The 21,348-nt window shown below is 36.8% G+C and overlaps 1 pseudogene; it reads left to right on the top strand.

The window, feature by feature from the left end:
* Window positions 1-7,573, top strand: part of LOC112314267 (eukaryotic translation initiation factor 3 subunit M-like) — a 190,291-nt pseudogene extending 182,718 nt beyond the window's left edge.
* Window positions 7,574-21,348: the final 13,775 nt, after the last annotated feature.

The raw sequence follows: 21,348 nt of genomic DNA, 5'->3' as shown, positions 1-21,348 counted from the left end.
CTGCCCTTCCATTCTAAATGATAGCTTTGCTGGACACAGTAATCTTGGATGTAGGTCCTTGCCTTTCATGACTTCAAATACTTCTTTCTAGCCCCTTCTTGCTTCTAAAGTTTCTTTTGAGAAATCAGCTGACAGTCTTATGGGAACTCTTTTGTAGGTAACTGTCTCCTTTTCTCTTGCTGCTTCAAGATTCTCTCCTTCTGTTTAATCTTGGGTAAAGTAATTATGATGTGCCTTGGTGTGTTCCTCCTTGGGTCCAGCTTCTTTGGGAGTCTCTGAGCTTCCTGGACTTTCTGGAAGTCTATTTCTTTTTCCAGATTAGGGAAGTTCTCCTTCATTATGTTTTCAATTTTTTGTTCTTCCTCTTCTCCTTCTGGTACCCCTATAATTTGGATGTTGGAGCGTTTAAAGCTGTCCTGGAGGTTCCTAAGCCTTTCCTCATTTTTTTGAATTCTTGTTTCTTCATTCTTTTCTGGTTGAATGTTTATTTCTTTCTTTTCATCCAAACAGTTGATTCAAATCTTGGTTTCTTTCCATCCACTGTTGGTTCCTGTACATTTTTCCTGTATTTCACTTGCATAGTCTTCACTTTTTCCTCTATTTTTTGACCATACTCAAACATTTCTGTGAGCATCCTGATTATCAGTGTTTTGAACTGTGCATCTGATAGGTTGGCTATCTCTTCATCGCTTAATTGTATTTTTTTTCTGGAGCTTTGATCTATTCTTTCCTTTGGGCCATATTTTTTTGTCTTGATGCATCTGTTACATAGTAAGGGGCAGAGCCTTAGATATTTGCCTGGGCAGGGCAACCCACCTCACTGCATTGTGTCACTGTATGTGGGGGAGGGGTCCAATAGGGAACAGTGCCACTGCTTGCTCAGCTCTCAGCTGGCGTTCAGTCACTTCCTCCTCTACCCACAAGCAAATTGGGCCCTTCTGGTGGTAATTCCCAGGCGGGTGGGTTTGTTTACATTCTAGGACCTTGTGGGTCTCTCTAACAAAGTCTCCTGTGAGGCTGGGAGTTTCTCCTGTTGCCTCAACTCTCAGAAGTTCTTTTCAGTCAGACTTTTTGAGGCTTCCTTTCCCCACTCCGGGACCCTGGGTTTTGCGGTCTCTCTCGCTCCCCAGTTGTCCCTCCCAGTTTATCAGCAGGCAAATGTGGGACCACCTTATCTGCCAGCTGCCACCTTGTCCACGAGTCCCCTCCACCCTGGCTTACCTTCTCCACCCTTCCTACCAGTCTGGGTGAATGTTTCATCTTTAACTCCTTGGTTGTTGGACTTCCATATGGTTCAATTTTCTGGCAGTTCTGGTAATTTTTTGTTTTTAAATTTGTTGTTGTCCTTCGTTTGGTTATGTGAGGAGGCAAAGTGTATCTATCTACACCTCTGCCTTGAACCAGAAGTCCAATTCTCAAATTTGCTAGGGAGTAAATCGTAGAAGTGACCAGAGATGGAAGGATGATTTGCAGCTCATTATCTGCTCATGACATTTGATATTTTAAAATTGTGTCTGGAAAATAATTGGCTGTCAAAAGTACTCACATACTTACTAAGCTCTTGAAAGTGAGGGTTTTTAAAATCAAATATGAGTTGACTTTTTAGTTTAGTTATATTTCTTCTTTATTATCTTATACTTGAAAATATCTCAAATATTTGTTCTTCAACTGAATTTAGGAAACCATGTCATTTCATTTCCCAGTCTTGATTGTTCTGACCACTCTAACAGAGCCAGGATTTTGTAATAAACCATGAATTAAATTGCACAGTAGAGATAGTTCAAACCAAGGTGTATACTGCAGAGAAATTAAATCAGAAATAATGGAAGGAAAACAATAAAAAATGAAGTAAAGTATTTGTACCAATTTGTTTTTAAAAACCTTACTTGCAAGGCCAGGACTTTGGTTCCCTTTGAGCCACCGTGTTTCCAGCCCAGGAAGCTGCTGCAGGGCTCCCCAGTGGGCTGCTGAGGCACATCAAGCTGTGTCTGCAAGAAGGAAATGGTATCCAGTGACGGATTCATGACAAATAAGCTGCATATAATAACATAGGAACCTACTAAAAACTAGTCCATTCAGTTGAATGTGATTCATCTTCAAGACAATTGTTTTTAACTATTGAAGCAGAGAATTTAGATTCATTTATTTACAGTCATTGCTGTCCCTCTTGGGCTTTTGTGTAGATAGAAAACCAGCAAAAGTCTGATTATTTAAGACTTTAAAAAAAACCCCTTTAAGTCCAAGTGCTTTAGGTCACTCAGTCAGTGTGAAAAATCAAAGCAACAAATAAGGGGCCCATTTGATTTGAAATCTGCAGGATGTCACTTAGAGCCGCGGGGGGCATACAGAGCAACATAAAACAAAACTGTGGACATGTTTGTGAGATTTATGTCATCATATTTATGAACCTCTATGTCAGAGAGAGATTGTAACAGAAGAAACCTCCCTGTCGTATTTAATGGGACCTATTGCCAAAGATGTACTGAACAATGGCAGATATTTCCCCTCTTTTGAAAGGGCAAAATATGTTAAGACTTTGAATAAAGGTGCCTTAAAATCACTTAGAATACTGATGGACATGTGGTGACGCCCCTTCTCCGTGGTCTGGTTCCAGAGATAGGAGAGCATTTTTCTAGTGTACAAACCTGTATTTTAGGACTGAACTTTTAGAAGAAGTTTGCCAAAGTACATTTGGGCTAGTTTTTTTGCAAGCATACAACAATAAAGCACTGAGTGGTTTTATTGTGTCCTTTTTAACTATTCCTGGCTGGCTGCATTTAGCACTAAAGGCTTCCTCCAGGACCAGCCTTGGGGATCTATTTTGGGTGCCAGAAGAACACAGTCAGAGGTATCAGAGAAAAAATAGGGACCCTCAATCTTTTCCATAAGCATAAACAATCCTCATGACTGTACTTTTTTGTATAACCATCATCTATAATTTATTTAAAATAGAAATAGAAATCAGTTTTCAAAATACTCCATAAAAAATGAAATCAAGGAGCTACTGAAATATCATTAAAATCTCAACTGAAAAAACCCTCAAAGAACTCTGAAAGTTCATCAGTGTAAAAACCAAACACACAAAAGCTAAAAGCCCACATTAGGGAATGAACATGCAGCGTTTCCTAACATGCTTCCTGAGGGAAGGTACAAGGAGATGGTCTCTAGTCTGAAAGCTTAAGAGCAGAGGTGAAATAAGCCAAGCAGTGAAAGACAAATACTATATGATCTCACCTATAAGTTGAACCTAATCAACAAAACAAACAAGCAGCAAAATGTCACAACCAAAGACATGACATTGAAATAGAGAACAATCTGACAGTAACCAGAGAGGAGGAGGGAGAGGGATAATAGGGGATAGTGGGGGGGCCCATCAAGGAACATGTATGAAGGACACATGGATAAAGCCATAGGGGGTGGGTTCGAGGGTGGGAGGCAGGGATGGGTGAGGCAGTGGGGGATGTGGTGAGGTGAAAACGGAGACAAATATACTTGAATAACAATTAAATTTTAAAAAATCCCAGAAAAAAAAGAGCAGAGGGTGCAATCTCTGCTAAAGGTTCAAACATATCTCAGACATGCAGAATTTATTCTCATTTATATGTATATTTTCAAGGAAAAAAATGTTCCCAAAATTCCTCATAAAGAATAAAAGTAAAACTAGTTCAATGGAAATATTAACAAATGAAAGAATTTATTCGAGTATTCACAAATACAGTCAATACTTTAGCTACATACATCAAAGAGGAGTAAAATTATTGCTATAATTAGAGAGCTCCATGGAGAAGAAGGGAAAGCCCAGACACAGATCCAAGTCAGTGTAAGCACCTGCTGCATCATCAATGCGGCATTTCAAATCAACGGGTAGTGATCCAGTTAGTGGTGCCGGTACAGTGAAGTTGGAGAGAAGTTAGGTTCTCGTACTTACCTCTGCCACGTTCACGCACACAGGGAAAGTCAGGGGCAGGAAGGAAAAGAAAGTATTCCTAGGTAAAGCACCAAGTACAGAAGCCATAAGCATAATGCACTTGACAGCATAACCACATTAAACTTCTGTGTTTCTAAAAAAATTAAAATAAATTTAAAAATTACGAACAAGGTAAGTGACAGAGTAAACAAATTTGCAACATATGCTTAGATAAAGAGTTTGTCTCTAATGTAGAAAGAAGTCTTAACAGATTCATAAACAAAACCTTATAATCCATTAGGAAAAGGTGTGAAGAACATTCATTTATTCATTAAAAAATTATTTGTTGAGCATCTAGCAACTACTGTATACCAGCTGTTAGCCATATTTGACAGTAGAGAAGAAAATATAGGCATACAGTAAAAATAAACCCAAAATACATCAGGGAAGTTTTATAGGAAGTGAAAACATAGCCTGGTGCTGGTATGAAGTGGCGCTATTTTGTAGCAGGGAGTCAGAGAAAGCCTCTCATACCCTGGTAGTTAACAAAGGATGAAATCAAGTAGTTTATAAACATGCTACTGGTATTCACAGAAGTTTAAAAGAAAAAATTACAATGCCATTTCCTTCCTGAACAAATTAGTAATGATTGAAAGGAACTGTAAAATCCAATATTGGTTAGGGTGTAAGGGCACTTGTATATGGAAGGCAAATTAACTTTCACACATTCAAAATTTTCTGTAAGAAAAGGAGAGGCAAATATGATGTAAATATGTGTCTTTAAAATTCTAAACAATAAAAAGATACGAAAAGCTTGGCAAGAAAGGAAGAAAGTAAAATATTTATAATCTTAAAACCCTTCTAAAGCTTTAAAAAGTTGTCTATATTCTATTCCTGTCTTTTAAGATAGTTATTATTATGAGCACATAAGTTTTATAAACTAGTTTTTGACCTAGCACTTATGTTACACATTTTTCTATGTAGCATTATACCTATTATTTGTTGGCTCAATAAATGCCAGTGAATGAACATACATTCCTCCTTGTTGAATTTCTAGATCTGTGGTAAACTGCTAGTGGCAAAGCTGACAATTCAAATCTTAGTGTAAGCCATTCACCAGCCGCATTCCATACGCAGACATCAACAATGACCTAATAAGTGTTAACAATGATTTGACTGAAAAATATATATTCTTTCCCCACCATTGTTTATGGCCACGTAAAGTTCAGTTCAGTGTTTACAAAATTACACTAAATTTAAAAATAAATTTTAAAACCATGTTTTGGGTGCCTTACTTCACAAAGATAAAATTTACATACCACCTGGGAAGTATATCTTTCTCCTGTCATGTCAGGGTTTCAAAAAATGACTGAAATAAGTAGAATATAACATAGAGAAACATTTTTTGTTGTTAATTTCTGTTGGAGGATTCATAGAAAATGCTGCTAAAGAGTTGAACCAGTGAGTCTTAGAACACTTAACACAGTGTAAGTGGTTTGCTCTGGAGTTGGCTGAAAGTTAAAAGTAACGCCTCAGCTTATGATATTTGTTAGATTCTGTTTTAAGAATGCAGTAGCTTCTTCTGATCTATTAGAGGAAAGCTACACATAAGAAAATATATTATTAAAATAAAACATATACTACAGAAGAACTGTTTAAGTGTAATAACTGGTGCTTAAACCAATCTAAATAAATTTTCTTAAAAAATTGTTGTAGATAAAACTGTAGGTGTAATATAATATCTGAAATTAATTTTTGTTGTATCATTAGTTAATCTTTTCAGCACACAAGTTGAAATCATACATTCATAAAGTGCTATAGGAGTTACTGATGTTACTGTGGTTAATTTTATGTTCTTCAAAAGGTCTTCAAATTATAGTGGATTATGTACAATAATAAATGAATAAGAAACAATCTTTAAAAATCTTTTGTAACATAAAGAGGTTTTTCTGGACATTTTGTGTCAAATACTTAAAAGATCTGTGAAGCGAGGGAGCTGGAGAGCTCCCTTTTCCAGTCGTGCAGTTTGGGAACAGAGCCACTCCCACCGTGGCCACGACACCATCCACATCCGTGAGGAAGATCAGGCTGCTGAGCTTTCAGTTTCTCTGAAACCTAAGAGCTGGAATTTCAGAAAAGAACTCAGAAGGTGGACTTCATGTAGACTTAGCTCACATTATTGAAGCCTGTGACGTATGTCTGAAGGAAGATGATAAAGATGGTGAAAGTGTGATGAACAGCATGGTATCCCTTCTATTGACCCTGGAACAAGATAAACAAGAAGTCCTGATTGAAAACCTCTGTGAAAGAGATGCAAATTAAAACCACAATGAGGTACCATCTCACACCAGTCAGAGTGGCCAACATAAACAAATCCACAAACAGATGTTGGAGAGGATGCGGAGAAAAGGGAACCCTAGTGCACTGTTGGTGGGAATGCAGACTGGTGAGGCCACTGTGGAAAACAGTATGGAATTTTCTCAGAAAACTAAAAAATGGAACTGCCCTTTGACCCAGCAATTCCGCTGCTGGGATTATACCCTAAGAACACTGAAACACCCATCCAAAAGAACCTATGCACCCCAATGTTCATAGCAGCACAATTTACAATAGCCAAGTGCTGGAAGCAACCTAAGTGCCCATCAGCAGATGAGTGGATCCAAAAACTAGGAGGGTGGAGGTGGAGGAGGGAGGGGGGTTTGGCTGGGGTGGGGTGGAGGGATGGGGAGAAAAGGCACACAACTGTAATTGAATAACAATACAAAATTAAAATAAAAAAAAAAAAGAAAACCTCTGTGAAAAGCTGTTCAAATTTCGAGAAGGTGAACCGTCCATCCTTGAGACTGCAGTTGCTAAGCAACCATTTCCATAGGGTGGATAAGAATACTCCTGTAAGATACATACATACTATATTGCAGCCTCATGAAAGTGGCAGCGTCTTGTGGGGCCATCCAATATATTCCAACAGAGCTGGGTCACACTAAAAATGGATTTCTTCCTGGAACATCACCACTTGAAAAAAAAAACATACCCTTTTAAGGTCACTTTATGAGGTTCATGTAGATTGTAAGGAAAGTGATGCCGCTTGAAAAGTCAGGGTCAAATTGCTAGGAAGTTACACGCAGAACAGTGCTTCCCTGACACGAGTTGGTGCCCATAGGTGTAGTGTATGAGCATTAAAAGATCCAAATGCATTTCTTTTTGACGATCTTCTTATATGGAAATCTGTCAAGTTTTTGGAAGACGAGCTTATTCATGATCTTTTCACCATTTTTGTGAGTGCTAAATTTGCATCACATGTCAAGTTTTCTCAGAAAAATAAAGAGTTAATAGATTCATTTAATTATTACCTGAAGAGAATATGGCTCAAAATGACAGTACTTACTTTTATGGAAATGACAGTGGAAAATAAGAAATTTCCCTTAATAGAGTGCAACCGGAACTTCAGATTGGAGTTGATGATGTTGAAGCATTTCTACTGGTTCAGTGAAAAGAAAAATGGTCTTCTGCAAAGCTGATCAGACTCAGAGAGAAGAGGCTGTCAGTCATAGCGCACATCGGACATTTGGAAAACAGCAAGGGCAGCAACTGCATGCTGCACTTAAAGCCTGCAAACGAAACTTGGACAGAGGGAAAACCAGCCTTTTGAGTCTTTCTGATACCTAAAAGTTCATGCTATAGATTTTGTTCTTTTAGGGAAAGTATCTAAACCATGGTAAAACATTATAAGGGGAAATTTGAAAAAAATAAGTTTATTTTTTGAAATTTCTGGAATGAAGATTAAAGTATATAAAATGCTATCTAACAAATATTTTCAGAAAAATAAACACTTCAAGGTGACATTTGACCAGTAAGTAAAAAGTGCCTTCTATTCTAAAGAATTTTGTACAATGAAGAGAACATTTTTAAATGGATGTTTAGAAATGTTTCCATCATTAAGTGATTTTAATGCCTAAAACAATGTATTAGCTATAAAAGCTCTCTTACCTATATGTTTGAAACTCTTAGAAACAGACTTTTTAAATCTGCTTAAAAATCTTTCAGTAAAACCTGTCTTTCTTTCATAAAGAGTTTCAGTGGACTTCACATACTTATCACAAATATAATTATTTAATGAATTCTAATTTTTTGTAATATCATCAGACTGGCAGGAGGGCAAATTGAAATTTCAACAAAACCAGTGATTTATTTGGTGTACAGTTTGGAAAACTGGTAGAGTGATTCAGCAAATGGAGTAAATATTACATTCTGTTTCAATCAAGTTATTTTGGTGAAATAACTTTTTCCAGTATGACAAGCATTAAACCAAATGTCGATCAACACATGAATGGATTAACAATTTATGGTAATGAATGGAATAAAAGCAATGAATTATTCATGTATGCATCAACATGGATAAATCTCATAGTCACTGATCTGAGTAAGGGAGCCATGCAAAAAAAGAAAAGGCTAGGTTCTCTGTATTTAAATTTATGTAAAAACTAGGATATTCAGACTAATTTAGTGTGACAGAAAGCAGGCAATTGGTTATCTGGAGATAGAATGGAAGGAAGGAAAGTTTGCAAAGGAGCAAAAAGAACATTTTTTTGAAGGGAGAGATAGAAATGTTTATTATCTTGACTGTGGAGATGGTTTCCAGGTTGTATACATATGTCATAAATAATTAAATGTACACTTTAAATGTGCACAGTTTATCTTCAATTAAAGTTGTAAAAAATATCAAACCAACAATAAAAAACAAGAATGATAAATAAAAAATATATAATAATTTTGACTTAAAAGTATACCTCTACTTTTCAAAATATACTATTTAGGAAATCAAAAGACAGGCCACAAACTAAGAGTAAACGTTTATAAATTACATATCTAATAAAAGACTTGTAGTCAGAATGTGTAAAGAACACAAAAATCAGTAATAAAATAAATGGACAAAAGATTTGAACAGATACATTATCAATGAAGAAATATGGAATCAAAGGAACACAAAGTCATATATGCTCAATAGTATTAGTCATTAAATAAAACTCCAATAATACACTTTTACACATTATGTTGGGCTAACAACAAAGTGCCACAGAATAGGCAGTGTTGGAGAAAAAGAAATTTTTCTTTGCTCTTATAGGTTCTTCTGGCTGGTCTAAGAATTAAATTGACAGTAAACAGATTAACAGGAGAAAAATAACCAAATTTAATTGCTTATGTATGTACAGGGGCTCCATTAGAATACAGGAAGTTGAGGTGGATATGCCAACCTGAGCTGAGGAGCAGGAGTTAATGGTTTGGAACTTCAGACCACTTTCAAAGGGGAGAAAGCAATTCACACAGAAAAGTAAATGTTTGGTAAACAAATGTCTGTGGACGGAGACAATGGGATGCAGAACTGACTCTGATCTCTAGGCCCTGCCAGGTTTCCCTCATCACACTTAGCCCATATCCTTCATACATCTCTCTGGCGATAGCTCTGTCTCCTGGAACAGGCCCTCCATCTACATTCTTTCAGGCATTTAGGGGGAAAGTCAAAGGTTCTTCCCAAGTACTTTGTTTTTTAAAAATAAAATAATCTTCATGCCAGAGACATAAATTTGGGGGTGGTAAATTTTGCTTTCTTACAGTGGTATAAACAACAGAACTTATTTTCTCATGATTCTGGAGGCTAGCAGCCTGAGATCTGCTGCCTCTCTCTTTGATTTATTGATAGCTATCTTCTCCCTGTGTCTTCACACGGTCTTCTCTCTTTGCACGTCTGTCTTTTAGTCTCTTCTTATGAGGGCAAGAATCATACTGGAGGAGGGCCTACCACATGACCTCTTTGAAGGCCCTGTCTCTAAATACAGTCCCATTCTAAGGTATTATGGGTTAAGAATTCAACATGAATGGGGGGAGGGCACACAATTCAGCCCATAACACATACCTACCAGAATGGAAAATTATTTTCTTTTAAAAATGTGACATTCAAAGTGCTAGTGAGGGTGGGGAGGACTAGTACTCTCATTTATTGCTGATGGGAACACAAAATGGCATGTCCATTTTGGAAATCATGTACTTATTGTATGAGCCAGTGGTATCACTCCTAGGTATTTACCCAAGAGAAATGAGAACATATGTTCACACAGAGATTGTACATTAATGTTTATAGTAGTTTTATTCATAATAGCCCAAAATTAAAAGAGCCAAAATATTCATCAATTGGTGAATGAACGAATAAATTATTGTGTATCCATACATGGGATAATATTCATATTTAAAAAGGAATAAACCACTGATACATTCAACAACTTGGATAAGTATTGTGTTGTTTTTTTTAATAGCCAGACACAAAAGGCTAAGTAAAAGAAGGCAGACGCAAAAATGGCACAATTCATATGATTCTGGAAAAGGAAAAACTATTGGGAAAAAATTGGACCAGTGAATGCTAGGGGCAAGGGATGGAGGTAGGGGATTGGCTGCAAAAAGGCTCAGGGTTAGAGGGGGTAGTTCATGAAATTAGGGAAATGTTCTATGTGTTTGATACAGTAGTAGTTATAGAACTGTATGCATTTTTCAAAACTCAAGCTGTACTTTTAAAGAAAGTAAATTTTTCTGTATGCAAATTTTGCCACAATAAACCTGACTTTTAAAAAAATACATCAAAAATAGTAATATTAAGAGCAGACCATGGAATTGTTAAAAAATAAAATACTAAACAAATATTTTCAAAATTATAAGGAATATTTAACCACATTGCTCTTACAAAAACAAATAGTATTGACAATAACATTGTTAATTCATCTAATTTCAGTTTCTTTTTGTGTATGTCTACATGCTATATATGAAATGTTAACACAAGTACAAATGCCAGCATGTAATTTATACAGAAGTAACTAAGTATGTACTGGAGACACGTACTCAAATTTTATCTTATCCTAAGGCATGAATATTCACATATTTTACATATCACTGATTTAGGTTTCTTCTAATTTTTCATTATTACAATAAGTGATTCTCAAACTTCCATCTCTGTGGTTAAGCACTTTTATTTTCATTTTAGCTTTTGTTTTGGAAGGAAGAATGACATATCTAGATTAATAAATCAAGGTAAAAAATTGTATCTCATGAAATTTATATATTCAATTGTTTTCCAAAGCTGTTGAACCCATTTACCTTGTCACAAACAATGAATGAAAGTATATGTTTCATTATATCTTTGTCAGTACTGGTTGATATAATTTAAATGCTCTTTATTATATTATGAAAGATTCATTTTATTATTATTTTAGATTTTTTAAATTAGTAATTTACTTCTAGCAAATGTCTTTCTGCAGCTATTAAATCTTACAAACATGGTTTCACCTATTGATATAGAGTATTATATATATTGATTTACTTATATTAAGCCATCTTTACATTCCTAAGTGGAATGCAAAATATTGAATACTTGCTGGCAAAGCTGGCCCAGTAGTTCGCAGTTGGTAATCGCTAATCACAGCCTTGGCAGCTGGGAAAAATTTCCCTTTCTCCCAGAGTCTACTCCTTATTCCCACTGTTACATACTTTCCCTCATTCTCTCAGGTACTTGCTTATATTTCTTAGTAAAGTGACTATATTCATAGTACACCAATGTCTTCAACTCATTAACATGGCTGTCTGTCCTTCATCTTTTTGGACAATGAGCAGGTCCTTACCACATCTACATCCAATACAGTCTCCCAGAACAGAAATGGCTTTTCCTTTGGGGATTTCAGGGTGCCATAAATACTTAAGCTTTGAGCTTTTACAGAGCTCTGTAAGTGCAGCCATCAACCCCCCCAGTGAGTAATGCAGTCTAAATTAGAGTTTATATGGGAGAGCCCAGAGCTGCTATCTAAATAGAATTTATCATCCACCCCACCCACCTGAGGGAAGCTTCCACACACACAATAGAATCAAGTGGAACACATATTACAACATGACTTAATTCTCAACCATCTGAGAGAGTGAAAACAAATAGCAGCACCAGAAAGAAAAACAAACAAGCCAATAAAGAAAATAGTCTTTGGTACTTAAAACTGGCTAAATGGTGTTATGATCCTCTGGCTAACATTTACTGAATTGGTTCTTTGAAATCAACTATACAAAGCAGCCAATACTAGTTCAGTAATGCTTTTGCTTTCCCGCGAGAAAGAAATCTGCAATTCTCAGTTCTGACTATACATCAACACAATCTCTAGCACTTTACATACATACTTGGGCCCAACACTCACATATTCTGTTTAGTAGGTCTGGGATGATTTTGATGCTGAGCCAACATTTAAAACCATTGGTTTTTGAATTCTGGGGATCACAGATAGACTTGGCACGTATTCCTTTCCAGAAAGTTTAGCACAAAGAAATTCTAAGATCTGAAAGTACCAGATCTTTATTTTTAGCCAGTTAATCAATTTATGCATTGATCAAGACAAATGGACCATTTTACCAAGGAATTAACAACTTAATACAAGTCCCAGAGTCACTCTATACAGGATGAAGTGACTTATCAGGCACAAAAGGGATTGGAGGTCTTCTGTGGCTTTTATCTGTGCTTGTGCATTTTTAGTAGTATAAAGCTGCACAATAGCAAAATGTGGGCTTAGTTTGACAAGGCAATCTGTCCCTTAGAAAAATGTCTCAGTTTACTTATGTAAGATGTAATAGTGTTTGGAAAGCCCCAGATTAATAATATAAAATAATTTAGAGATTATGTAAAGTAAATTAATCTCAAGTTTTATGAAACCCATCTGTTCAGCTGTACACTTCTTCCAATCCAAGGGGGCCATGAGAGAAGTCATACGTAATACACACATCAATGGACTGGACCCAGAGAGGCAGCAGGGGATGCTGTTGGCCCACCATGGCTGGAAAATCAAGAGGAAAAGGAAGCATTGGCAGTGCAACAGTTTGGGGAGGAGGGTTATCTGTCTATGGATAACCAAAAGAGAAGGGGAATCTTTTTCTAAGGGCACTGTTATCAAAAGTGATCCTTCCCCCAAGAATGGTCAAAACTTTCATGTTGTGTCTACGGTAAGATGGTAGCGTTTACAAAGAAAAAGACCACTGTCTCTGCAGAAAGAGATATTTTACCTGGGGAGAGAGTCAGTGTGATTTAAAGAATTAATGTTGGGGATTCCAATGGCAACTGAATTCAATCAATGTTGGGAAAATTCATCAACCAAAAAAAATCAAAACGAACAAACAAACAAAACAACCAGTAATAATAATAAGCCTGTAGGCAGAAGTTGCTTTATGTGTAATTTATTGCTGGTCTGTTTCAAGGCAGTTGTTTTCCCTTTAAACAGTAGTTGTGCAGATTTTATATTCTATTTTTTAGCTCTAAACTCATCCTTTGTCTTTTATATTTCAGACTTTCCCATTGGTTTCTGCTAATGGGAAACATGGGACTGGGTGGAGGAAGTAGAGAGGAGGGACTAGGTTTGTCTTGTTCCTGTCAGCTGGTTCCAGCCTTCAGCTTCTGGGGGCACTCAGCTCACCATCAGGGGTGCCGGCAAGAGCCAGTGATGTCCCTTCCTCAGGGAGCTGAGCATCTAGGTTCCAGGAATTCCAACTCATCTCTTTTCCTGCAGTTATTTTCTCTGCCTTACCTCAGGTTTCCTCTTTCCCTTTCAGCCTTCCAGATAAAGCCTGTGTAACTAATTCCCTGTTTCAAATCCCACCCTCTGTTGGAAATGCTTAGTGTCTTCTTTTGTCTTCCTCACTGGACCCTGCCCAGTTCAAAAGGCAACAGTTGGTCTGGCTAATGTATTCAAAAGGGAAGAACAAAATGCAAACACATCAATTGTGCTTTTTTTTTAATTACATGATTTGTTCAAGCAATAAGTATTTATTTACTAGGCATCTCTGTACAGAGATGAGTGTCTCAGTTTTAAAATAACATTAAAAAATACAAGCTCTTATCATATGAAATGTTAAAGGGATTTATCTAAGGAAAAGAAGATAAAAATACGAACAGTAAAAATGACAGCAAACTCACAGTTATTAACAACCACACCTAAAACAAAAACAAAAGCAAACTAAGCAAACAACTAGAACAGAAACAGAACCACAGAAATGGAGATCACATGGAGGGTTATCAGCAGGGGAGTGGGAGGGGGAGAGAGGGGGGAAAGGTACAGAGAATAAGTAGCATAAATGGTAGGTAGAAAATAGACAGGGGGAGGGTAAGAATAGTATAGGAATTGTAGAAGCCAAAGAACTTAATGTGTATGACCCATGGACATGAACTATAGGGAGGGAATGTGAGAGGGAGGGGGTGTGCAGGATGGAGTGGAATGATGGAGGGGAAATGGGACAACTGTAATGGCATAATCAATAAATATATTTTTAAAATACAATAAAATCTATAAAAATAAAATGATTTATGCAATTCAAATATACAACTAATATCCAATAATAAAATGTATTAAAGACTATAAAATATTATATGTAGTGTTATACTTTCTTATTTCTATTCACAACACCTCTTTATTTAAGCTGACTGCTTCTATTTTCAACTATCATCGCTGCTTCTGAGTCTCATCCAAGGTCTAGTAGCCCTGTTGCTGTAGTCTGAGCCTCTGAGCATCACACTACCCTGCATCTCTTTTCCTACACATCTCCTACTCAAGCCCACAAGCTCCTTGAATCAATGGCCCGTAGAGGAGGGGACAAGTGGCAACTGTCTTCAGCTCTCACTGTGGTCCATCATTGGCCTGAGTTGACTCAGAGTAGTCCTTTATAAATTTTCATGTTTGAACTCCAGAAATTTTAATATTGCTCCAGTATGAACTGACTAGATTACTTTCTCAGATTCCATGCAGTGCTTAGTGTAAAATATATCTCATAATTTTGAGCTCAGGCTCAACTCTGCTGAGTATCCAGATTTAATATTGAGTGATGGGAGGTAATCATTTTCTGCATCAAACCAGACTCTTAACTCAGAGAAGTATCATTCAGACTGCGGATTCCTGAGTTTTTTGTTTGTTTGTTTTCATATTTATCCATCCACACACTTACAGTTTCCTTCAATGCTCGGAGCCCTTGGGTCTTGCAACACTATATGTAGGAGTAACTTACAATGTACTGTGCCTCTTTTCTCAAGCTTTATTTTAACTTTTTAAACAATTGGACACTATTGTATTCAGCCCATAAAGCAAGAACTCAACTTAAAAAAAAAGCTCTTCGCTTTTTAAAACTAAGAAGTTCTTATTGATACTGAGAAGGACCTATTTTACTTCTGGAATGAACATAATACCTGGAAAATTCTAGTGTATAGTTTCACTTTAGGTAAAATATATTTATGTTTTCCAATGATTTATTTGAGATATCTTTGAGACAGTGTCAAAAGTGTGCATAGTAGCTATAGGTTTCTTGAGAAAATTAAAATATATTTACTCAATAGTCACTCAAAGGTGTGTGAGTGGAGTGGTGGATCTAGTTAAACAGAGAAGAAAGATAAAATCTACTCATTTCTTTAAAAGCTAGTAAAGAGGGAATAAGTTATCAGAAATGTCTTTCAGAAATAAAAGGTAAATTCTAAAGCTCTATGTAATTTAATAAGTATATTCATGTGACAGAGAGTAATGTTTCCTTTACATATATCCAACAATTTTGCTTTTGTCCCAATTGAGGCTTTCTTACTCTTTGCCTCTTCCCCAAAAAACTCTTTTCCTGAACCTTTAATCCAATCTACTCTTTACACAATAACATCCTTAGTGTTCAAAATCCAAATAAGGCATCCCATGTTTTAAATTTTCTTTGCCCCCCCCAATTAATTCAAAGATTTTTTAAAAAGCTGTAGTCTATTGATTATTTCAAAATATGCCATAATGTATATATAAAAATCTACCTCCTTCCCAGTTCTGTACTATTATGCTCCTGTCAGTTGAGAATTACAGAGAAGATAGCCCAATCAACATGTATACAGTAATTTAAATCCAATAGCCCAGAACAAAAAAGAATCCATGAGAAAAGTAAGCCATAATCATTGTCCTCTACCTTTTTTTTCAGAGAGAGGTCAACAGATAAATTTGAGACACATATGGAAAATATCTTTAACAAGATTTTGTGACTGACTGCATATGTGGGGCAAGGAAAGAAGAGAAAAGATGCCCAATTTTTTTAGTAAAACAATATTTATTTGTTTGTTTATTTATTATTTATTGAATTCATTGGGGTGAATTCATTGGTTTGCAAAATCATACAGGTTTCAAGTGTACAACTCAATAAAATACCATCTGCACATGGTATCATGTACCCACCACCCCAAGCAAAGTTTCTTTCCACCCCCATTTTTCCCCCTTTTCTCTGCCTCCACCTAACCCCTCCCCGCTTTCCCTCTGGCTATCACTACACTATTGTTCGTGTCTATGAGTTATGTATGTATGTTTTTGGTTAATCTCTTTATCTTCTTTCATCCAGCCTTCAATCCCCCCACCCCTTTGACAGATGGGAGTCTGTTCCATGTATCTATGCCTCTGTTTCTATTTTGTTCATCAGTTTATTTTGTGCATTAGATTCCACATATAAGTAAGGTCACATGGTATTTGTCAACAGCATGGATGGACCTGGAGATTATTGTGCTAAATGAAATAAGCCAGTCAGAAATAGAACAACTATTTAGGTCATGGTACCATACTCTGAAGTAGTAACTAGAGGAGAAAGAACACAATGAGGGGAAGATGAGTTGCCTTGATGTATTAAGTTTGAAGTACTTGTGTGAAATTGAAATAGAGAGTTCAAGCAAGAAAAGGAATAAATGTCTCTGTACTCAGAAAAAAAGCTGTGCTAGGGGCTTGGGGGCCTCTAGCTTGTAGATGATGTTTCTATGGAGAATGTGTGAAACGAGAAAAGAGAGTTGAGGAACAGCACATATAAAGAAGGGGAAGAAGAGAGAAACCCTACAGGGAAGTCTGAGTAAGAGAAACAGAGAAGCAGAGAGAGAATGGTGTTTTTCAGGGAGAAAGATTACAATACTGGGATGTTAAGTGAGATAAGAACCAAAGGTTTCCATGATAGTCAGCAACAAGTAATTCCAGTGCTGTATCAGGGGCTGAAGCTAGATGACAGCAGACTGAGCAAGTAAACAAGGTAGTAAGGAGATGGAAACTGCAGCATAATCTATGCCTTGACTTTTTTTTTTTAACAGAAGTGGAGCCCTTTTGCACTGTTGGCTGGAACGCAGACTGGTGCAGTCACTGTGGAAAGCAGTATGGAGATACCTCAGAAAATTAAAGATGGATCTGATTTTTGGGCCAGCAATCCTACCCCTGGGAATATATCTGAAGGAACCCAGAACACTAATTTGAAAGAACATAAGCACCCCCATGTTCATTGCAGCTTTATTTACAATCGCCAAGATATAGAAGCAGCCCAAGTGTCCATCAATAGATGAGTGGATAAAACAACTATGGGACATTTACACAATTAAGTACTGCTCGGCCATAAAAAAGAAAAATTTTACCCTTTGCAACAGTATGGATGGACCTAGAGAACATTATGCTAAGTGAAATAAGCCAGTCAGAGAAAGACAAGTACAGTATGATTTCACTCATATGTGGAATCTAAGAAAAAATTGAAGAAATTGAACTATCAAGGAAAATGTGGACAGACTCATAGATGGAGAGTAGATGACAGCTAGTGGGGGAGGGAGATTAGAGGATGGAGGGTTTGAGCAAAAATAAAAAGGACTCATAGACATAGACAACAGTGTGGTGATTGTGGGGGGAAAGAGGTGTATAATGGGGACTAAATGGTAATGGAAAAAGTACAATAAAGATTAAATCAAAAAAGAAAAATTAAAAAAAATTGTAGAAGAGTTCAATAGCGTTAAGTTCTGATAGATGGTTGCCAGAAGGAAGAAAAAGAGGTGGAATATAGATCAGAGGAAAATCTCAGAAGCAGAAAATACCTGTGTCATCAGTTTCTCCATCTCTCCATTTCTTAGTAAATAACACATTCTAAGATCTCTCAAATGTTTAAAAGTCCACCGCCCATGTCTTTATAGGTTTTCTTTGTCTGCTCCCTTTCACAACAAACAGTCTCAAAGGAGGTATGTAAAATCATAGTTTCCACTTCTCCACCTCATATTGGGTCCTTAACTCCAATTTTCCTGCCATCACTCCTCTGAAATGATTTCAATTGTGACACCAAGGACCTCCACTTCATTCAAGTCAATAAAAAAAATCGCTTCTCATCTTAAACTCTTAGCAATTGCTGAGCCTATCTGAAGACTCCTTTCTTGAATTCTGCGATATCACAACTCTTGGCTTTCCCTCTACCTCCCTCTCTGGTCCTTGTTAGTCCTCGCATACTTCTTCCTCTGCTCGAGTTCTAAATCACAGAATGCCCTGCAAACAGTCTTAGACCTTTTTCTATTTTGTGTCCACATACACCCAATTGACCACGGCTTAAACAACCAGATGTACAAATAACTCCTAGACGGTTTTTTCATGTAGTTGTTGTACTTGACGTCTCTACTAGATTGTCTCACTGATACTTCAAGTGCAACATCCAAAACAGAGCTTTTGATTGCTCCGTGACTCCTCCACCTATCTCTCCCTCCATTTTATTCATTAAGTCAGTATCCTCACCACTGAACATTTCCCAAAGCCAACTTTATAGCCTCCTTGATCTCTTTTCCCCTTTCCTCTGCCCTGCAATATTCTATCCATCTAAAAATTGTGTAAGTTTGACATCCAAGACACAAATCTACATCTTCTCTCCATCTCCACTACAACTACCCTAACCAAGTCACCATTATCTTACCTGGCCTAGTAGCTTTCCTGGCCTAGTGCAGTAGTCTCCCACAGTATTGTCCTGATTCTTTTCTTGACTCCTGCAATCCATCCCTCTCACAAAGCCAGAGTGATTTTTCTCTAACAAAAATTAGATTGTGTCACTCCTCATCTTAAAACTTTTCATGGCTTTCCATAGTATTTAAAATAAAAGTAAATTTCCTATCATGATCTGAAAAATCCCAAAGGAATGATCCAGCCCTCCCTGGCTGGACCTCTAACCTCATTGCTTATTACTCTCCCTCTTGCATTTGCAAGCTCCAGCCACACTGGCCTTAGTTCTGTCCTTGAATGTGTGAGGCTCATTCCTGTCTTACTTAGGTCTCTTCTAACTCTACTACCAGAGTTCTGCCCAAAGACTTCATGTCTGGTGCATTTGTGTCTTACAGGTTTCACCTCAAAGATCATTTCCTAAGAAAGGGCTTCCTCAATTCTTCAGTCATTACTCTGTTTCACAGCAGCAAATCCATTTTCTTTATAGCACTTGTCACTCTGTGAAATCATCTTTCTCCTGTGTTTGTTTACTTGTTCTGTGGACCTTATCTGTCCCATTAAGTGTTATCATCTCCCTCCAAATATTCATTGTTTCCTTATGCAAATGAAAGTGGAATACAAAACATAGATGGAGAGATTAAGAGGGACAGCTTTTTCACTGTGAGGGGAAGAAAGAATAAAAGAGGATGGATACAAATATAAATAACCTGGTAGGTTTGGTGGCAGACAGTAAAGGAATCACCCAGCTTAGGGCTTCTACTTTCTCTGAAATAGGAAGATAGTGAAAACGTCTTCAGTTGTAGCTAGGTATCTTGAATTTATTAAAGTGGCCATTAAGAAATATAAACCAGAGAGTGATAGGACTATATTCATTTCAGAAAGGTGAATCTTCCATAATAGAGCATCAATTAGGAGACACTGACCTAAAAAGCATGGAGACTAATTACACAAGACCATAACTAGGTCCAGGAAAAAGTAATGATCATAGGAGAGACTGTGAGGGTGCACAACCAGACATCCAGCCATTCATTGATTCCCTGATGTTCAGTGTTCCCCCATGTCTCTTCGTCTATTCAGGGGTGGGCCTTCCATTTAGTGCTTTACTACCTGCTCATTGTTAAACTTAGGCGACCTGCTTTCTTGGTGGCATCACTGATGATGCAGAAAACAGAAATAGTAGTGAGAGAGAATTTGGATTAATCAGTATAGACAACACTGGAAAAAATAATGATTGTATATTCTTGGGAAGTTGACTCCATATCTGAATGCTTGCACATGAGTGAAACGCAGTAAGAAGAACAAACTGCTCCTCTGCATCCAAGGTGAGAGGGCATTTCTGAATCACTTTAACCGGGCAGTGCTGTTAATACCAGCCTGCTGAGTAGCATGTGTGCTTCTTGCTGTGGTAGATGCTAATGGACATAAACAAACAGTAAGAACCGCTCATTTCTGGCACCCTCCAAAGAATGGTGCTCTAAAAATAATAGGAAAAACGAAAACAGGCAGTGTGTGCCTGAGCATCTCATTTGAGAAAAATGTGTTTATGGCATTGGAGTAAACAGCTCATTAAATTTACATAGCACACTAAGGTGAGAGAGAAACGATGGGAATCAGGAAAGGGAACAAGTAAGCAAAGAAGCTGAATATCTCCAATGGGAATTGGTTTAAAATGTATCAAAAACAACAGGTTAGGTTTAAAGCAAGAACTTAATCATAAGTAGTAATAAAAACACCGTTGTTTTTCATAACACTCACGGAGCACTATCATAAAGAAAGACCTGATTGAACAGAGGAATGGCTGCATGGAAATATAGACAAATAATTGAAAATATCAAGAATCAGTTTAGGAACTCAGGTTTTTATTTTTTAATTATGTTTAGCCTGGCTAAAACACATAGATCCTTTCAAAATGGTATTAATTATCTATTCTATACAATCATTCTAAGAAATTCAAAGATGGTAGAAGATATAATCCTATTTCTCAAAAAGTTGTTTTAAAGTTTTGTGATTAATTTGCCATTAGATAAGGAGATGCAATTCCTTATCTCACCAGAATTGATCATCTGAACATGTCCAGTGTTCTATCTACAGCTTTTCTCAGACTAAAAGCATCATTTGGTTAATATGCTTACTTATTTTACTGAGAAACTCTAAATTGTTCACCTAAGTGATCCTTTTTGGTTCATGTTCTCCTGTTTTATACAGTGTCTGATACAACAATCCACTCGTCACTGGATAAGCTCTCCTCTCTCATCTTAGAAAACAAAATATTAGCTCTCTAGCTGTTCCAGACAGTTTTCTTTAAGAGCTTGCAATGCACAAATTCCATTCCTCCTCTCTTCTCATTGTACATATTAATGCTTGCAAAGAGCCTGGAATATAGTAAAGAGTAAATAAATACATTTTGAATGATTTAATCAATCACATTCTATAGATTTTTCCCTTTCAAATGCAAAATACATGCAATATTAAAGAATGACACAAAAATGAATTTCAGGATGTAAGAGTTAATTTTACATTAATTTGACTGGGAATACCCAATTCACAAAAAGTTATAATTTGTAACAAATAGTTATCATAGTTGCAAAAGTACGTTTATTGGAATCTCTTCCACTAATGTTTAGACACCAGCAGAACTGTAAGCTTCCTGAAGGAAGAGAAAGT

Source organism: Desmodus rotundus, chromosome 5, assembly GCF_022682495.2.
Source record: "Desmodus rotundus isolate HL8 chromosome 5, HLdesRot8A.1, whole genome shotgun sequence".
NCBI lineage: Eukaryota > Metazoa > Chordata > Mammalia > Chiroptera > Phyllostomidae > Desmodus > Desmodus rotundus.
The sequence above is the reverse complement of the archived record's forward strand: the minus strand, read 5'-3'. Positions and strand labels throughout refer to the sequence as shown.